General features: G+C 36.3%; 1 pseudogene; it reads right to left on the reverse strand.

Annotated features, from left to right (window-relative positions):
• Positions 1–18,239: 18,239 nt before the first annotated feature.
• Positions 18,240–19,812, reverse strand: LOC101547287 (eukaryotic translation initiation factor 3 subunit E-like; annotated as a pseudogene).
• Between the last annotated feature and the right edge of the window lie 433 nt (positions 19,813–20,245).

The following is a 20,245-nucleotide window of genomic DNA, read 5'->3' on the forward strand; positions in this document are numbered from 1 at the left end:
GTGTATATATCCTAAGTAGAGAAGACAAATAATTACAACTACAACAAAAATATTTCAGTTAATGATAATGCAATCAGAAGGGTATGTTATAACGTTATCATAGTATTTCTGTGGATCCCTCCCTGATACACCAGCAATCAACATAGATACTCCAGAAGAGAAATTAAAAAAAATGATCCCCTTGCTTGTAAACAGTTTGATTATCTGACATTATCTGCAGTATTTTGGAATATATATATTCCAAATATGTATAGTATAGATATATTTGAAGTATATATATAATATATAATCACAATTCAAGGTAAAGAATTGAAAATTAAAGGATTTTCCATTTGGAACTTTAAGTTTGGGTAGCACTAAGATGGAAGGTGGTTTTCTTTGCCCACTTTCGAGGCTTTGAGGAAGGTTAGATGGAATGTTGTAGCATTTGAGGCGTAGGTGCTTTGCTGACTGTGTTTATCTACAGATTCTGTCCCCAAGATCTGTGATGTGTTCAAAGGAAATAAGTTTGAATTTGGAACTAAATAAGGGGCTAGCTATTTAAGTCATAATTTTCTGAAACACATCAGTAATTTATTTTCTTCCTAAAGTCAGGAGTTTTTTTTATGAGAAAATTACAAGTGGGAAAACTGGGATTTGTGTGTGTGTGTGTGTGTGTGTGTGTGTGTGTGTGGTTATCTGAGCTCAGATACATAGGATCTTGTCAGTCAGTTGTTGGGGCACTTCCAGATTCTCTGGTTTTATTTTAATGGATTGTTTTTTTAAGATAGTTTATGTAGATATGTTTTAGAGGAACAGCATTACTATACCACATCCATTATCAAAGTGACAGTATCCCGCCAACACAGTCTATTGTTTATAGTCTTAAAATTAGCTGTAACTCCTTTAAAAGCAGGAACTCTGTCACTTCTTCATCCTCTTGCATGATGTCATTTCACAGAATGTGCTTTAATAAATAATTGTTGAGTAGATATTGGATAAAAGAAATATCACAGGCCCTGAAATCCAAGTCCTGAAAACTATTGACTGTGACCTTGGTCAAGTTCATTCATTTTAGTATAGTTTCGTTTTCTCAACTATAAAGAAACAACGTTTTACATCATTGCTTTTAAGCCATCACATATATATATATATATATAATTCATCTATATGACTTCAGATACAGATATACATGTAATGCAATTAACCTTGTGTGATTAATATGTGTTTATACATATAAAGCAAGTAACACAGACTATGCATATCACTGAAATGAATTAATTATAGTTCCATCCCATAGTCATTATTTATCTTTAGATAAAACCTGGAAAAAGAGAAGAGCACAGCTATGAGCTGATCGGATATTTATGTCCTCCCCAAATTTATCTGTTGAAATCCAATTCTCAAGGTGATGGAGTAGGAGAGATGAAGCCTTCAGGAAGTGAGAAGTTCTAGTCAAGTGTATCAGGTGAATAGATCTAGTGCCCTTCATTCCAAGTGGACACAGTGAAAAGGCAGATCTCAGTAAATACTGAATCTGAAGGTGCCTTTGATTTTTGTCTTCTTTCAGTCTTCAGAACTGTGAGAAATCTATTTTTGTTTTTTGTAAGCTATCCAATCTGTCACATATTATTATAACAGCCTGAGTGGACCAAAACAATCATCATAGCTCATATTCAATTTGAGTGCATTTTTATTTGAATGGTTACCTTTCAATTTCCTTTTATTTTTGTTTCAATCAGTGTCAGCAATGACTGAGAATCTATTGTAATTTAGTAAGAGTCACTATTTTGGAAATATAATAATTTTCATTTTAATTTAATTTTAATTTAATTGATGATATGGTCATCAAAGTTTGCCAGAACTTTGATAAAACTTTGTGCCTCATCTTATGTCTATTGCCAAAAGAGCTGATTTCAAAGTATTCATGAAAACTCTTATAAAGTTCTATGATGTTAAAGAAATAAGTGATAGATTCTTATCTAAAAGAGACTCAAATAGAAATTTTCTTTACATTTTGAGGGGAACCTGAGACAATGGTTGAGGGAAATGGACATTCTGTGGAGGGTCAGATGTTGGATCATTGTATCATGATACCCTAGCATTCGCTGTGTTGATCATGGTGCTGCAAGTACAAAAGAAAACAAAATAAATATTATGGTAAGGTCAGAGAAAAAGAAAGATGATACATAGGGCCTGGAGCAATAGCACAGCGGGTAGGGCGTTTGCCTTGCACACGGCTGACCCCGGTTCGATTCCCAGCATCCCATATGGTCCCCCGAACATGACCAGGACTAATTCCTGAGTGCATGAGCCAGGAATAACACCTGTGCATCACCGGGTGTGACCCCCCCCAAAAAAAGCAAAAAAAAAGATACATATTAGCAGCCTTATTATTTTTATGCTTATTATTTATTTGTTGAAGAACATGAGGAATTATTGATACAAAATTTGTAAACATTCAGATGAGTCAATGAGTATGATTTTTTGAGTTGTTTGAGTTCCCAAGTAGAGAACATATAATAGCTCAGTCGTCAGTAGTTTTTTTTCTTTTTGGGTCACACCCAGCAATGCTCAGGGGTTACTCCTGGCTCTGCACTCAGGAATTATTCCTGGAGGTGCTTGGGGGACCATATGGGATGCCAGAGATTGAAATCGGGTCAGCCGCATGCAAGGCAAATGCCCCACCTGTTGTGCTATCGCTCCAGTTCCTCATCAGTATTTTTAAAGCGTGATAAAATAAAATTGTTAAGACAATGAGCATAATAATAAGATCCATTTATTTTTTGTTTTGTTTATTTTTGGACTACACTCGGAGGTGCTCAGGCATTACTCCTGGCTGTGCACTCAGGGATCAGCAGGCTCGCGGTACCATATGCGGTGTCTGGAATTGAACCTGGGTAAGCTGCATGCAAGCACTGCTGGCAAGGCACTGGCCCTACCCGTTGTACTATATCTCTGACCTCAGAAGAGCCATCTGTTTTAGACTGCAACTTAACAGAGAACAAAATCAAAACACTTCATTTATAGGACAGGCTTACCCTTCAAGCCAGTGGTCTCCCTTGAACATGTATCTCATCTGCTTGTCTCAGTGTTTCTTCACTTCCCCATTTCCACCCCGGAGAAGCCTGTGTTCTCTCTTGAACAGAACTTCTCTCTTTTCCCCCCTTACATTTCTCTAAGTAAGTTTCTACTAAAACTCTATGTCTTCAAGGAAGGAAGAAAAGGAGGGAGGGAGGAAATTTCTCGTGGATAACTTGTTTCTGACATCACCTGTAGGGCCTAATACCAGGTCAGCAGTTATTACATCAAATTTTTCAAAGTCTTCTATACATTTTTTTCCTTTTTGGGTCACATCTGGTGATGCTCAGGGGTTACTCATAGCTTTGCACTGAGGAATCATTCCTGGCGATGCTCAGGGGACCATATAAGATGCTGGGAATCAAACCAGGGTCAGCTTCATGCAAGGCAAACACCCTACTGGCTGTGCTATCTCTCCAGCCCCTTTTTGTTTTTGAACCACACCTGGTGGTGTTCAGGGCTTATTCTTGGCTCTGCACTCAGGAATCAGACTTATTGGGCTTAGGGGACCATACCCTACCTGCCGTCCTATTTCTCTGACTCCTGTATACATATTTTTAAATTCTCAGAACTTGTTTTTTGACTACAGAATTGCAAGTGTTTTGGAAAGACCACAAAATTGCATTGGGTCCTCCTTGGTATTATTAGGCTTCTTTCATTTATTCCAGTGAGAAAACAATAATTAGACTCAGAAATTTTCATGGAAATTGAGTCAAACATGGTTTTAGATACAGAGTTACAGAAATTATCTGAGTATCTTACATGGTAAATTCTAAGGAATCTTCATTAAGTTGTTTGGGTGATAGGATTGTGTAACCACATCATCTATGTTATTGTACCCTATATATTGGTGAGTCTACTATATATCTTATGTTTTCAGTGACTTACTTTGTGGAGATGGTTTCACTGTGTTTATGACTAGAGATAGTTCTTTTTTTATATCATTATGAGGGACTGGAGCAATAGCACAGTGGGTAGGACGTTTGCCTTGCACGTGGCTGACCTTGATTTGACTCTTCTGTCCCTCTTAGAGAACCCAGCAAGCTATTGAGAGTATCTAGCCAGAACAACAGAGCCTGGCAAACTACCCATGTATTCCATATGCCCAAAATAGTAACAAGTATCACAATGGAGTAGTTACTGGTGCCTGCTCGAGCAAATCAATGAACAATGGAATGGGATGACAGTGCTACAGTGATACATATCATTTTGAGATGCTGCCCAAAGTAGAAACTAGACAGCCCCTTCGGATTGCCTATTAGCTAGTCTAGTGAGCAAGGCATGCAAACTGGTCCTAATGGGTCTCCAAATTCATAAATATGCAGATCTGAAGTCACATGCTATCCAAGAAGTAAACCCAGTGTTGGTAGGAGGGCATTCCATATGAGCGTGTGGCTTTCTTGACCAGGTGCAGTGAGAGCTATTGGGCTGCAGAGGAGGGCGGTCTGGCAGGACTGCAGAAGCATGTACCAGATGGCAGAAAACCTTTCCAGTGTAGTTTTATTGAGCCAAGAGATGTTTTGAATCAACTGTGCCATTAGCACCTTAGAGGCGGTTTTGCCCCCTTTCCCCTTAAGAAAGAACCTCCAAGCTATAGTTTATGGTGGGTGAATAGAAGCCCATCAGTGCTCAGCATGCGTGCAGGGCTGTTTGCCTCAGTGCCCAAGAAGAGGCACTAGGGTGTGTTGGAGAGAGATAGAAATCACAAAAGGACCCAGTATTCACGCTCTTGTCACCTTGAAAGAAAATGAAAATGAAACATCTCCAAACATAAGTTCAAGTCGTCCACCCACCTAGTATCTAAAAATAATGTCAGCTCTTTCACATTTCCAATTATTTAACTTATTAGGAGACATATTTATCTGTCATGAGTTTTCGAGTCTGTCTGTCATCTTCTATACTTTCATCTTCAGAGATAGTGTCACATAGGAATATGAATGTGCATCATCACTGAGCAATATTTTTATCATTCTAAGGATTCAAAACGTTTACCAAATGCAGCTTCAGCACTTAGAAAACATTTGTAATATATCCATATTAAGATGTAGGATTCTCGGCTTGCTCTTCAAGTCTGTATTCTACCTTGAACATGTATCTCAATATTTGTCTTTATGTATCTTTGCTTTTCCACTCTGGAGAAGCCTGTGTTCTCTCTTGAACATGTATCCCCTCTACTGCTCTCCCTTCACATATTTCTAAATAAGTTTTATTCAATAAAAACTATTTTGCTTCACACATACACACAAAGACATTGGATTCTTTCCTAAGAATAATTTTCCATTTCTTTTCCCAAAAATTTCATTGTATAAGTATTATATAGTCTTCAAGTATTCTCCAATTAATCAAATATGCATATATATTTATTTATTTTCTTATTTTTGTGTGATATCAGGACTCAAACCCAGGGCCTTGCATGTACAAGGTAAGTGCTCTACACTGAACTAGATTCTCCATCCTAAATATAATTACTTCAAATTTAGATTTTGTTTAAATATATTTTAAATATCAAAACAATTTTTTAAAAAATAGTTACTTACTACCCATTGATTAGAGACCATTTTGTTATACTGTATTTCAGTTTTTCTAACACTTCAAAACCAATGGCTATCTGTATCCTAGGATTAAAATCTTTTCCACGTATATATTTGCACTTTTACATGCACCCATAATATAATACAGTATGTTTTGTGTGATTTTAATTTATATGAATAATTTATTGAACATATTTCTTTTTTTGGTGGGGGTCACACATGGCAATGCACAGGGGTTACTCCTGGCTCTGCACTCAGGAATCACCCCTGGCGGTGCTCAGGGACCATATGGGATGCTGGGAAGCCAACCTGGGTCCATCTCGTGCAAGGCAAACGCCCTACCCGCTGTACTATTGCTCCAGCCCCTTGAACATATTTCTTAAGCATACTTTTTTATTCAGTATTACTGTTTTTGAGATTGATAGATGTTGGCATATATTACTTGGATTCATTTTATCTTTTAACATATAAACATATTCTGATTCAATTTTTCATTCTTTTTGATATCATTTACTATCGTTATTATTTAATTATTTATTTAAAGCAATTAATGTTCCCATACATAATCTATTTTGGTAATGTACAAAATTTTCATACTTGCAAGGCAGATACTTTTGCCTCTGAGCCAGTTCGCTGTGCCCCCTTTTACATTGTTTATTTTTAAACAGTATCTTTTGATAAATATACATTTTTAATTTAATTTATTTCCTAAGCAATGATTTGCAATTGTTATTTCTAGTTGAATGTTTCCGTCTTCATAAAACATTCTCATATTTCCCCCTATGGTTCTCTGAAAAAAAAATAAGAGATTTTATTTTATGGGTTTTTCTTTTATGGTTTCATTTTAAATCAACTGGAATTGACTTTTATGTGTTGTGTAAATGGGAATCAAATTGGATTATTTCCAAATGGAAAAGCCCATTACAGAAGGCCAGGACTATTGATTCAACTGTTCTTCCATGTGACTTTACAATATCATCCCTGATAAGGATCAAGTGTCCACATATGAACTTTCTAGTCTTTTTCACTGGTTTACCTGGTATCCCTGAACAACACAATATATTTTAAAATAATAAGTATCAATATCTGTTAGTGAGCTACTTTGCATCTGGTTCTTCTAGTAAAAAATGTCCTGTCTAATTTTTTCCTTTTTATTCTTTAATTATTCATTATATGTCCAAAATAAGTTCTCAAATTACACACATAAAACATTCATGCATATATACATATACACAGACACAGAACTATTGGAATTTGGTATATACATATAAAATTTAAAGTATTCTAATTTCCACAGTATTCTAATGTAAGGAATCATGAAAATACTGATCTAATTTTATTTGAAATCCTTTACTTTTTGTCATAAAACATGTGTCCATGTACCTTTCTCTGTGGGCACATGGGCATGAATGTTGGCCTTGGTCACCCATTCATGGATGAAAACATGTAAAAAAATAATTATGCTATTAATTTTGATATGGTTTATAGTAGAGATATGTTATCAAATTTATGAAATGTTAGAGAGGAAGTGTTCTCCTGTGGAAGTCTCCACTGGAATGCCATGTTTAAGCTGTGTCTTTGAAGAATGGTGAGTGAGGGCTGGAACAATTCAATACCATTCAGTTTGGAGTATGGTGCAAGATGTGGTAGGAAGTATAAGCTGCTGTAGTCATAAAGGGCCTTTAAAACAGGAAATATTATTATGGTGGTGGTTAACATTTCTACTGAGAAATTTTTCATTTTGGACAGATGATAAAGATGAGGATTCAAATGTAGGAATAAAGGAGTCCAGTTTGGAGACTATTTTGACAATCTAGGTGTCAAAACAAAACAAAAAACAAAAATAAAACAAAACAAAATCAATAGTGCAGATAACCATAGAGATGAAGGTATGGGGAAACAGAATTGATATATATTTACAAAGGTCCTAGAATAATAAACCCCCACAAATAGCCAAAGCAATCCTTGGAAAAAAGAAGATGTGGAGCATCATCTTCCCCAACTTCAAAACTGTACTACAAAGCAATAGTAATTAAAATACCATGGTATTGGAATAAAGACAAACCTTCAGACCAATGAAATAGAGTTGAATATCCTGATGCAGACCCTCGAATATATGATCATTTGATCTTTGATGAAGGAAAGAAGAAATATAAAGTGGAGCAAAAAAATCATCTTCAACAAATGGTGTTGGGAAAATTGGACAGCCACCAGTTTTTTAAAAAAAGGACTCAGATCTCTTTCTAATGTCATGCACAATAATCACATCAAAATGATTAAAGATCTAAATATCAGACCAGAATCCATAAGGTACATGAAAGAAAACATAGGCAAAATCCCCTATGACATTGAAGCTAAAGATATCTACCATCGACAAAGATGAAACATCACTGACCAAGCAAGTGAAAGCAAAGATAAACAAATGGGACTACATTAATCTAAGAAACATCAATGTGCACCTCAAAAGAAATGGTGACTAAGATACAAAGACAGTCCATGGAATGAGAAAAATTATTTACCCAATAATCATCTGATTAGGAGATAGTATCAAAGATACATGAGACACTGGTAGAACTTTACAAGAAAAAAAATTTGAAATGAACAGAAAATTCCTCAAAGAAGAAATACAAATGGCCAAAAGCTTATGAAAAAAATGCTCTAGGTAACTAGTCATTAGATGCAAATAAAAACAATAGTATTGAAATTCCTCAAAAAACTAGAAATTGAGCTCCCATTTGACCCATCAATATCACTTCTGGAAATATACCGGGGGGGGGGCAAGAACACAGAACAGCAACATCATCTGCATTTCTATGTTCATTGCAACATTGTTCACAATAGCTAGAATCTGGAAACAACCCCAAGTACCGGATAACAGATGATTGGTTAAAGAAACTATAGCACATCTACACATTGGAATACTATGCAGCCATTAGGAAAAATGAAGGCATGAAATTTGTTTATAAATGGATGGACATGGAGAGTATCATGCTGAATGAATTGAGGTAGAAGGAGAGGGACATGTGTAGAATGACTGCATTCATTTGTGGGATTTCAAATATCAGTATGAGACTAATATTCCAATGCCAAGGAAAACAGGGGCCAGAAGGACTGGTCAATGGTTGGAAGCTTGCTACAAGAATGTGTGTGGGGGGCAAAAGGCAATTAGGATAGTGAAGGGATCAGTATGAGAATAATAGTTGGAAATGATCTTCTTGGGCAGGAACTGAGTGCTGAAATTAGGTTAAAAAAAAAAACTGATAACCTTAGCCTTTCAATAGCTGTTTTGAAAAACATAAAGCCCAAAAGGGAGGGGAGGAGAGGAGGCAGGAGAGAGAGAGAGAGAGAGAGAGAGAGAGAGAGAGAGAGAGAGAGAGAGAGAGAGAGAGAGAAGTGCCTGCCATAGATTCATAGAGGCAGGCTCGGGGTAGGTGGTGGGAAATGTACACTGGTGAAGGGATGGATGTTGGAACATTATATGACTGAAACCCAATCATGCACAACTTTGTAACTGTGTATCTCACTGTGATTCAATTAAAAAGATAATTAAAAATTAAATAAACAATGAAAAAATATTTATGAAGGAAAAATATCAAACATGGAGACTGAGATATCAGTAATGTGAGGAGGGAAAATAAGTTTCACATGACTCCTATGCTTTTGGTGTCAGTGATGTGATGGTTGAAGGTGTCATTGACTGATTAGAAGATAGAGCAGCTGTAGGAGAACTAATGAATTTTAAGTGACTAGAAGAGTCCTGATACGTGACATTTGCCTGGAGAGTAGGTAGGGTTGGAGAAAAAATAAAGCTTGCATCATTAATATTCAGATCATGGTTCATACCAAAAGAAGCTAACAGGAAAGCCGCTGGGTATATCTGAGATGAGCGAGTTGTGTTGAAGAGATCTGGGAGCCAGTATGCAGAGAGCATCAGTGTTTACAGCAATAGATGATGAGATGAAAGGGAGCTGTCAAATTTAGGAAATAGTCCTGGAAGTCAAAAGGGAAGAATTTCAGTAAAAAAAAAAATGAGTGTGGCTACGTGTGTATGTATCATATTTCTTATGTGGTTCTTATTTAAATAGTTCTAAGATGATGCATCAAAACACAGACTTCACTTTTCTGTTTGTTTTGTTTTGGGGCCACACCAGTGATGCTCAGGCATTACTTCTAGCTCTGCATTGAGGACTTACTCCTGGCAGGCTCGAGGAACTGTATGGGATGCTGGAGATTAGACCCAGGTCAGATGAGTGCAAGGCAAACGTGCTACTTGCTGTATTGCAGTGCTATCTCTCGGGCTCAACTATCTTCACTTTTTTCTAAGAATTCTTAACTGATAGCCGGAACTCTTAATTTGAAAATACAGTTAATAAAAGCAAGCAAACACAACTTCAAAGCACTTCAGTGTAGATAGTTCTAAAAAAGACAGAAAATTTCATCATGCATTTAATTTTCCTATCACCCAACAGGATGCTACCACTATTAGTAATAGTTGTTAATAGAAGAGTTAAAAATAAAAGACACCCCTTTGCCCCATTGTAACAAAAAGCTCTGCTATTATACAAATTGAAAACCAAGAGGTAAAGTTTAATTAGAAATATTTATAGCTAGCAAAATACCATCTGCTAGTTTCTCTCAATACTAATAAATGCATTTTGCAGTTGGTCATTGTTTTCTCAGATTTGAGTCAGCTTTAACCAATAATAACAGCTGTTCATAAGACAGGGGACATTTTATTAGCACCTACGTGATATGTAGTATCTGGTAAGTAATTTTTAGTGCAAATGTATTTAAAAGAACAACATTTTGAGTTGATGGATCATCGTTTAAAACATTTTGCTTTAAATAAGAAACTTCTTTGACTTTCACAGTGTCTCCTTATATAGTTCTCGAACATTTTTACAAACTTCCTAATCTATTTATTTAAAATTATAAAAACAGTCAGAAGCAGTGGGACAGAACCATTTCTCTTATATGTGACGTATAAAGAATCATAGTGAGGGAATAACAAAGATCAAAGGCAAAATAGTCTGAAATCTGGTATATAGAACTGAGTTTACCTCAGTGGGAGCGGGAAGGATTTTGGAGAAGACCCCTTCTACACTGATGGATGAAGTGGGCACTCTGTGGAGGATGTGATGTTGGATCACAGGATGTATGAAACCTTATTATTGTACATCACTGTGATTAAAATAATTAATTGAAAAATAAAATTATGAGAGCATATTTCACGACATTTTGTGAAGCTAGGAATAATATAACAGGCAGAAAAGATTGGGAGAAGCCGAGAGTATATAGAAAAATGATGTATATGCACTCTTTCCAAAGACACCATGTTCTTCGGATATTAACAATCTCATTCATGATTACAAACAGTTCAGGCATAATCACAGCTTTTGTTTGCCTTTCTGTTTTGTTTACTAAGCTGTCAGTGTTTCTGTCTAATAATACGTTTTTGTTTTAAAAATGAAAAGTAGAACAATCAGAAAAGAATTCAATGAAATAAACTGAAGTTTCCAAAACCATCAGCACACAGTCCAATAAGCAATTTAGCAAGCTTATGACACCTACTGAGGAAACGCTGATGACTCATTGGACAGGGACCCGGAACAGACTGTTTCAGTGTTTAGGTAAAGGCAGAATTGCCCTGATACATAACAGGTCTGAATCAATTAGCATGATTGAATAACGGGGGGGGGGGCGTAAAAAGTGTTTACTTTAAGGGAAAATAAAGACAATTTTAAAATAGCTTTAGTTTCCTTCACAGTTAAGTATCACGCTTTTTATGTCCGAGAAATTCCTTTTTAAAACAAAATGAAATAGACTTTGAAGTTATATATGAGGCAAACCAGATCAGAAGTTGGAAAACCAACAATCTAAGCCTTAACCACACATCTTTTCATTATTTGTTAGTTTTGCCCACGCCCTGCCCTGCTGTGCTCAGAGCACTGTGCTGTGCCAGAGATCAAACCCAGACTTCTTGCCTCCAACGTGTACACTTCGCCCCTTGAGTTGTGTCTCAAGCCCTGATCCATGGATCTCTTGTAACTGTCTTTTTTATCCACCTATATCCAGTTCAGACTTAGAAGTGGTGATCTGAAAAATATATATAATTTTTTAACCAGGGTTTTTGTCTTTATCACTTTTCTCCAGGGGAGAGGAAAGGTATTTGCTTTATTTTTCCATTTACAGGAAAAATGAGGGAACTCTAGAATAACGACTCCTCCTGTTCTGATTTTCTTCTGAAATATTGAGTTCCTCTATTTGAATTGCCGAATTACATTTACATGGCAGAGTTAGAAATAGTAGGCCAGTTAGTGAGCCAGATTTAAATTTGCTTTCAAGATGGGCCAGAAATTTCATTTTAAGCCAAACAAACTTGACAAGAAATAGGAATGAAGCCAGAGAAGTGGCTTCTCAGAAGTGTTTCTCAGAAGAAAAACACCTGATTTTTTTAAAAAAAATTAAAGTAGGGAAACAAAGTTAATATAATAAGACTGGCAGAGAACTTGTAACAGTAGGGATGTTTTTGTTATTTAATTTAAATGCTTAGAATAATTTACTTGTTTGAAGCAATTTGATTTAATTTATTTTTAGTGCAAGGCAAGCTTACTTACCTGGGACTTTGAAATGGCAACTTAATAAGCAAAAATGTTAACAGTTTCCTCATTATTTTACCCTTCACTGGACATTCCCGTTGAGAGTACTTATTCACTGCTCTGTAATCCTTGGGTTTATACATGGACGTGTTCATGATTTTCTAATAAGATCAGAACAGGATAATTAAAATTGTCAAAGTGGGTATCCTAGCTCTAACTCCATAAACATCAGAAGGATTTTCAGTTAAAGATGCCCATTCAGTGTGCAATGAAAAATTTGCATGTTGGAAACCAACTAAATTTTTATTATAAAAAGTTCCCCAGTTCCCACACTGTCTTCTGTAAGCTGATTTTCAACTATTTGTTACATTTTATGTGTGTTATGAACCTTGATTCATGTAGTTTTGAGTAGATTTAAGAACATGCAGTCTAGAATTAGGTTTTACCTAATAAATAAATAAAATAAATAAAAGGAAAACAAATAAAAGGAAAATTACAAATACCGCTCCCCCCCTTTTTAAACTGTGTTATTTCTCTCTCTTCTTTTTGTCTCTATCTCTAAATGGGACTGAGGGAGTGAGCTGTAAGGTTTTAAGAGTAAGTCACCTAGAAATAAAGAGAATATATGCAATCAAATATAAATTAGGAGCTGAAGAGATATTATAGTGAGTAGGTCAGTCTCAGTATCAAAATGTTTCTGGGTAAATTAAAATGATGGCAAATTTTTTATAGTTGGATGCATATAAAATTATAAATTTACTTATTAAGAAGTCATGGGCTTAGATTTGTTTTATCACGTAACTAATTCTTTACAAACATTGTATAAACAAAAAGTATCTTACAGCAAGAAAAATACCTTGGTTCAAGTACTTTTTATTAGTGGCATATTATTTTTATTTAGTAAGCAACTTGAATTTAAAATTTTACATTAAAAGGAAACCAGATGGAAGCTTGTCACAGTGGGGGGAAGGGGAAGAGGACAGTTAGATAGAGAAGGGACCACTATGGCAATGATAGCTGAAAAATGATCACTTTGGACAATAACTGAGTGCTAAAAGTAGGTAAAGGGATCTCCATGATACCCTTATAAGTACCTGTTTCGCAAGCCATAATTCTGAAAGAGGTGGAGGGGGGAAAGGATAGAGGAAAAGTGGTGCCATAGAGACAGATTGTGGTGGAAGGAGGGAAACTGGGCACATTGGTGGTGGGAAATGTACACTGGTGAAGGAAAGGTGCCGGAACACTGTATCACTGAAATCCAATCATGGACAACTTTGTAACTATCTCATGGTCATTTAATTAAAAATACAAAATAAAAAAATTAAACCATGTATTTCTGAAATGCTAGACTTCAAAATGCATTTTTATCTCAACTCTATGAAGGAACAGTAAAAGAACAGAAATGTAGCTTGGATGGGGCAAAAATGGAGACTTTATTAATAGAAAATTTAGTCAATAATGCTAGCTAGATATCCCATCCCGCAGAACTGAATTACGGGTATATATGCATATATACACTATATACTATATATATAATACATAGTATATACACAGTATATAGTGTATTTAACCATTCAGATAAAAGAGACATAAAGTATCTAGTCACTGCCATCAGGTTGCTCATCGATTTGCTCAATCGGGCACCAGCAGCGTCTCCATTGTGAGACTTGTTACTGTTTTTTGGCATATTGAATACATCACAGGGAGCTTGTCAGTCTCTGCCGTGTGGGCAGGATACTCTTGGTAGCTTGAAGGCTTTTCAAGAGGGATGGAGGAATTGAACCTGGGTCAGCTGCATGCAAATCAAATGACCTACCTGCTGTGCTATTACTCCAGCCCAAAGTATCTAATACAAATAATTATAAATTTATTATTAAGTTATGATATTTGAGTATCATCCTTGCCCACCCCCCACCGCCACAATTTACTTAAATGCCATAGTTTACAAAGTTGTTCATGATGATTTGTTACAGGCATTCAATGCCCCAACACCAATCCCACTACCACTGTCACCTTCCCTCCACCATTATCTCTGTTTTCCCAGTCATTCCTGAAGTCTGCCCTTATACAAACAAGGCAGAAAATTAATTATTTTATATTTCTTGTTGCCACTGACAGAATGATCAAAAAATATTTTAGTAGCAGAAAATTTGTGAAAATCTTTGCATCTTACCATGGGGTCATTTAGTCCTTGCCTGGGGGGGTGGGGGCAGGCAGGTGTTACTAAGCTATTGTTGCAATTTAAGCCTTCTGTGTTAATGTTTTTGTTAGTCAAGATTGGTTGATTTTTGCATTATATTCCCAACCAATCTGGTGTGCTACTACTGGGAAGTCAGTGTTGTAGAGGTTGGAGATGTTCAGAAAATCCAGAATATTTAACTGGGCAGTTCAGCCAGAGGTCTGGCAGTGGCTTTGGGGCATGAGTGTGGCTGACAGGGCTTCGGTCGGGCAGGAGCTGGTCTGCCTCCTCTAAGCTGTTCTCTGAGGCCTCAGCCAGGAATAGGTATCCAAGAAGTTTTTGCAGCTAGCTGATGTCTTTCGAGATTTATGAGTTTCTGGAACAGGGCTGGTAAATGAGCTTACAGAGCAGCAGTGGTGAGATGTGTCACCCTTATTTTTAATACAATTTACTTCATCTTTTTATGTTGATAATATTAAACACCAGGCCTTTCCCCCTAAAAATTGCCTAATTGCTTCTCCTGAGTCAATATCAGTTGGATTTAGTACACCATTGGGAGACCAGTAAAAAGAAAACATATAAAAAGCCACAAGAATTTTTTGTTATGCACAGACAAAATCCTCTGGTTTATGTTAGTAATGTGTGAAAAAAAATCAATGAGGTAACGATTGATTATTTTTTGTTGAGAACCTACTAACTTCCAGGCAATTATTTATATTTAATTTATTTAGGCCTCACAAAGGTTATTAAGATGTGTTGTTACTGTCAGCACCTCTTAACAGTTTAGGAAGTGGGCATAGAGAAGAAAAATGAGTTTTCCAGTAAGAAAACAGGAAATTTACACCAGAGGATGCATACTCTGCATGACAAAGGCCCAGGATCAATCCCCAGAGCACACCACAATGTCCAGCAAGCACTTCCAGGAATGACTCTGAGCTTGGAACCAGAAGTATCCCCCAAACTCTACTGGATGTATTTCTCTCCCCAAAGTTAAGCAGGAACTTAATCTGATTTTGTTCTATTCCAATACTCCTAAAAAATATGCCCCCATGTAAGAAACCTCACACTTTCAAAGGTGAGGTTTATCATGCTCTGACCACTGACAACTCCAACTTAAAAGAAGAGTGCATTTATTCCTCCAACAGGAAGATCTAAATTAACAAATATCCTTGTGAGTAAGTAAGTTACCGAGATTGGGACACATGTCTCTTGACCCTCTTCCATATGCATTCTAAGAAAGAAAACTCCTATCCTTTAGAGTTCTACTTTGCTTACTGGTAATACACTTATTTTCTTCTGGCTCTTCCAATTTCTGGATAAATAAATATAATTTGGCAAGTCTAGATGTTTTTAGATTTTTTTAAAACTCATTTCTTAGACTTCCACAGTTGTTCTGGGACAAGTAGGCTTAGCTCTTGACTGACCGTCAGAGTGATTAATTAGATTTAATTTTTGCACTGTTTTCTCTGTCATCCTGTCACTTCCCCCCAATGACTAATAACCCTTCTACAAAGTCCAAACAAATGGCCACGGTATCTAGCTTTTATTTTTGGAAGTTTCCCCCAGCCAAAATGCATAGACCCTCCACACACAGCAGTTTAGAAATTCCTGGCCAGAATTCCTGCTCTTAACAGCCGCACTTGATATGGCTAGATGGCCCGTTGACTGATGTCCTGGGTGGCATCATGCCAGCTCAAAAGTTGTCAGGCTATTTGAACCAAGAATCAGCATTGGGCCATGATAAATATAGATGAGCAGTCTACCAAACAGCTCTGCGAGGGGCCCTATCTTTTTCAGGAAGTACCTTTGTGCCAGCTCTAAAGCATAACACCACATGTCTTTTTCTGCACTTGACATCTGTGGACACTTGAGTGTGTGACAAAAGGAAAAGAATGAGAATGGAAAGAAAGATGGAACGTGTGTAGGTGAAGTGAGTCAACTGGAGAAGTAGCAGCACAGCTCAGGCCCAGGAGACCCATAGGAACCCGGGCTCACTGACTTCTTAAATGGGAGATACAGGCACTAACTGTAGATATTTTGTTGCAAAGACGCAGCGTTGAAAGAGGAAGTCAGGAACTGGCAAGTCAAACCTTTTGTTTCTAACCATGTTGCCTAGAAGGTCCATTAGCCAATCTGCCAAAGAGCCACCAGGTAAAACCTGAGCATTTAGAGTCCCTTTTCAGTGAGTTATAAATTGTTATGGAGCCAGGTGACTGGCATCTTAAAGGGGGTGAGAAAACATGGCTGTTCAGACAGTTCCAGACATCCAGACAAGCTTAGCACAGCTTTAATGGATTCATCAGTGTGTTGAAGATGTCAAATGGTCTAAATATGTGGTGAGCATGGGAGGACTTCAGATTTAGGATTTGTGGGCCTGAAAATCTGTCTTGTGGCTAATTTAAGACTCAAGAAGGTTAGCAACTGCCCCAGTATCACTTTACAGATAATCTTCAATTTCCTCATCTGCAAACTGAGAATAAAATTAAAATATACCTCATGGTGTTATTATCCTCAAATAAGATGACTTGGCAAATAAATTTTTTAATGACAAAGTCTACAAATGTCTTACCAAGCTTTTTAGAGTAAGAGTACTCCTGTTGTAAAACTGAGTTAAAACATTAATTCCCATCACTGATCACTTTTAGAAATCATATATAAATCACAATTTTTTAAAAAGTAAGGACTAGTCATTTTTTAAATGACAATGTTCAAAATATGTCAGTTTGACAGACTATATTTTTAGTAAGGAGGTTATTGTACATTCTATGAAGTGTTCTCAACCTTCAGACTAACATAAAATTTGAAGAAGTGATTCTCAAAATAATTGCCCATTTATGATCCAAAATAGTAACCTACTTTAGCCTACTTTATTTACCTTGTGTAACATTTATCAACTTTTTTTATGTTTTCAGTACATAAAATAGTGTTTATTTAAATAAATCTACTTGGAGAAATGTAAGAGGAGGGAAAAAGAGCTATTTGTTTCAAAGAGAACATGGCTTCTTTAAAGTGGGAAAAGCTCCAAATGTTTTTAGACTCAGTCTGAAGTTAAGTTTATAGCCCAAAGAAGATGTTTATATTGTGTTTTATAGTAACAATTTTATATAACCTTAAATATGAAATTGTCTGTGATTGCTAAAAGGTCTATTTTGTACAAATAATGGTCTGAGAGCTATCATACTAATCAAGACCCAGATATTTAGTATGAAATTGGGATTTCTTATAGGGAGAAATTAACCTATATTCTTTAGCTTGTTTTCACCAAAATACTCAAGTCAGCAAGTCAGTTCCAAAATATAGTTATGAAAAATATTTTACTTATAGATTACAGTATTGGGATACAAAGAACAGTCTCCCAAATGAGCCATATTGAAATTTCAACTGTTTTTACATGTGTGAGTCTTGATATAGCCATTTAAAAATCAATCTGTTGGAATTTATCTTAAAGCAACCAAGTTTATATATTATCTATTTCTAAATATTTGAATTTTGGAAGAAACTGAGGCTCTCAGAAGTTTAAAAAACCAAAATCATCCATATTTGAGTGAATTACAACACTTCATGGCTATTGACTATTAAATTATAAAGATACATAAAATGAACCCAGAATGACATTTTAAAAAGCAATAACTATTTTTTGGCAAACATGATGTCTATGTAAATGGCATTATCAGTGTCCGATTATTTTCAGAGTTTGTATTTATTTCTTAATCTTGAACATTGCATTGTTTCTAATTTTTTTACAATGAAACAGCCAATTTTATATAAATTTCCAAAATTATATTCAATATGCCAGTTTTTTTTAATATGCCATTCTCTACATAATGGCTTCATTAGTTCATCTTTCTTTTTTGAGTTTTTTTTTCATGCCTACTTCATAGGTCTTGAGTAAAAGCCAGAGTCTTGAGTAAAAGCCAGGTCAGGTTGAAGACTCTGACCTACTTTTCTGATTAAGTTTCTTCTCAATATTCATGGCCAATATTCGGCTTCTAAATGAGAGGCTTTTAGTTTTTTCAATCACTTGCTTATATGGTGGCACAGTATTGTTACCCATAACTACATGACCCAACTTAGAATCAATCTTGGCATCCAGTCTTGCATTTCTAACCAAATTTACGATCCACATTTCAGCTTCTTCTGGAGTCATATTCAAAACATATCTGCCAATATGTTAATACTAATACACTGGTAGATGCAACAAAAAGTTTCACATATAAAGAGACAGGCGTTTTCAATGAAATAGATCCTCGAGACAAGCCACCAAGAAGAAGTTTACAAGCACTGATTCACATTTTCTCAGCTTTTTCTGAGCCCCATCAAAGTCAAAGTTAACACATGAGTATTCAAAAAAATCGGTAATTGGGTTCTTGTATGTATAAAACTCCTGTTGAATAACTTTGAGCAGATCTTTTAGCACCTGCTGTCGTTTCCCAACATCCTTGTTGGTTATCACTGCTGTAGTCAATTAGCATAGAATATGTGGACAGTCACTGTCACTGTAATCCCGTTGCTTATCGATTTGCTCGAGCAGGCACCAGTAACGTCTTCATCTTAAGACTTGTTGTTACTGTTTTTGGCATATCTAATACGATACGGGTAGCTTGCCAGGCTCTGCCATGCAGGCAGGATACTCTTGGTAGCTTGCAGGGCTTTCCGAGAGGAGCAGAGGAATCAAACTGGGTTGGCTGCTTGCAAGGCAAATGCCCTACAGCTGTGCTGAATTGCATTAAGATACTTTGGCTGGTAAAGGAAAATATCAATAATGTTATCACGCCCTTTGGGGTGGTTGAAGAAAAATGGAGAGATCAGTCAATGAGCCATGTTCGCTGCTGCAGAGACTGGAGTGGAGAACTCACAGAATTATTATCTATGGTCTCTTTCAGCCCGGTAAGGTCTTCCCATGGCTGCATCCCGACTTTGCATTAAGATTCCCCCAGAGTGAATCAAAGTATTTCTATCTGTTTATGGAACCAAGACTCTAAAGAAGTAAAGATATTCCGCTGCTCCAGAGTAATTTCCATATTCATACTGAAATTTTGCATACCTGTAGAGTGTATTGAAGTATTCTTGCCTAAAACCATGTTTTTCTGCCAGGTAGTCACAGAGCATCCGACTGTCCCTGGTTGACTGCATTTGTCTTGTAGTTTTTGGATCTTCAAACATCTTCACAATTGGTTCCGTTTCTGCCTAAAGTTGCTTCAGTTGCAATAACTGTGGTCCTTTATTCCCTCAAAGCATGAGGAATATCATCAGAATAAAGGTTTTTGTATACATCCATAGCAAAGTCTACAATGTTGGTATCACTAAGAAGATCCAATTTACCTTGCAGTAATTCCTTTTCATTATATACCTCTTTCACGGAGAAAAACTCAAGTAACGGGAAGACTAGATGCCTATCCAAAAAAAAGTGTGAGATGTGAGTAGTCAAGTCATCCTCTGCCATCTTTCCAGGGGCTGTTTTTAATTTTTAACATGCTAGAATTAATTCCTAGCAATATAGTCACGTCCTCAAGGAAGCTCTCATTCATTTTTATGTGTTTCAAATAATTTCACTCTGCATTTCACTCTTCATTCACACTAGTACGTGATGGCTATTTTAACACTGGCACATTATCTTCTGATGTTCTTTGTTGTTTGTGGCATTGGTCCCCAGTTGCACACCTATGAAATCCTTGCACACTTATGAATTCCTAAGACAAGGAATCTTAGGGTTTCTCTTTCCTAACACCTAGACACTGTTTAGTACAGTACCTGGAATATTCAATAAATGTTGTAAATGAATGGCTAGATTCAGAAAATTTAAACCATGTGAGAGCGTAGTAATCTACATAAAGTTTATTATGCAATGTTTACGCACACCCAGGCTCAACAAATGC

This window comes from Sorex araneus, chromosome 10 (genome assembly GCF_027595985.1).
Source record: "Sorex araneus isolate mSorAra2 chromosome 10, mSorAra2.pri, whole genome shotgun sequence".
Classification (NCBI taxonomy): Eukaryota; Metazoa; Chordata; class Mammalia; order Eulipotyphla; family Soricidae; genus Sorex; species Sorex araneus.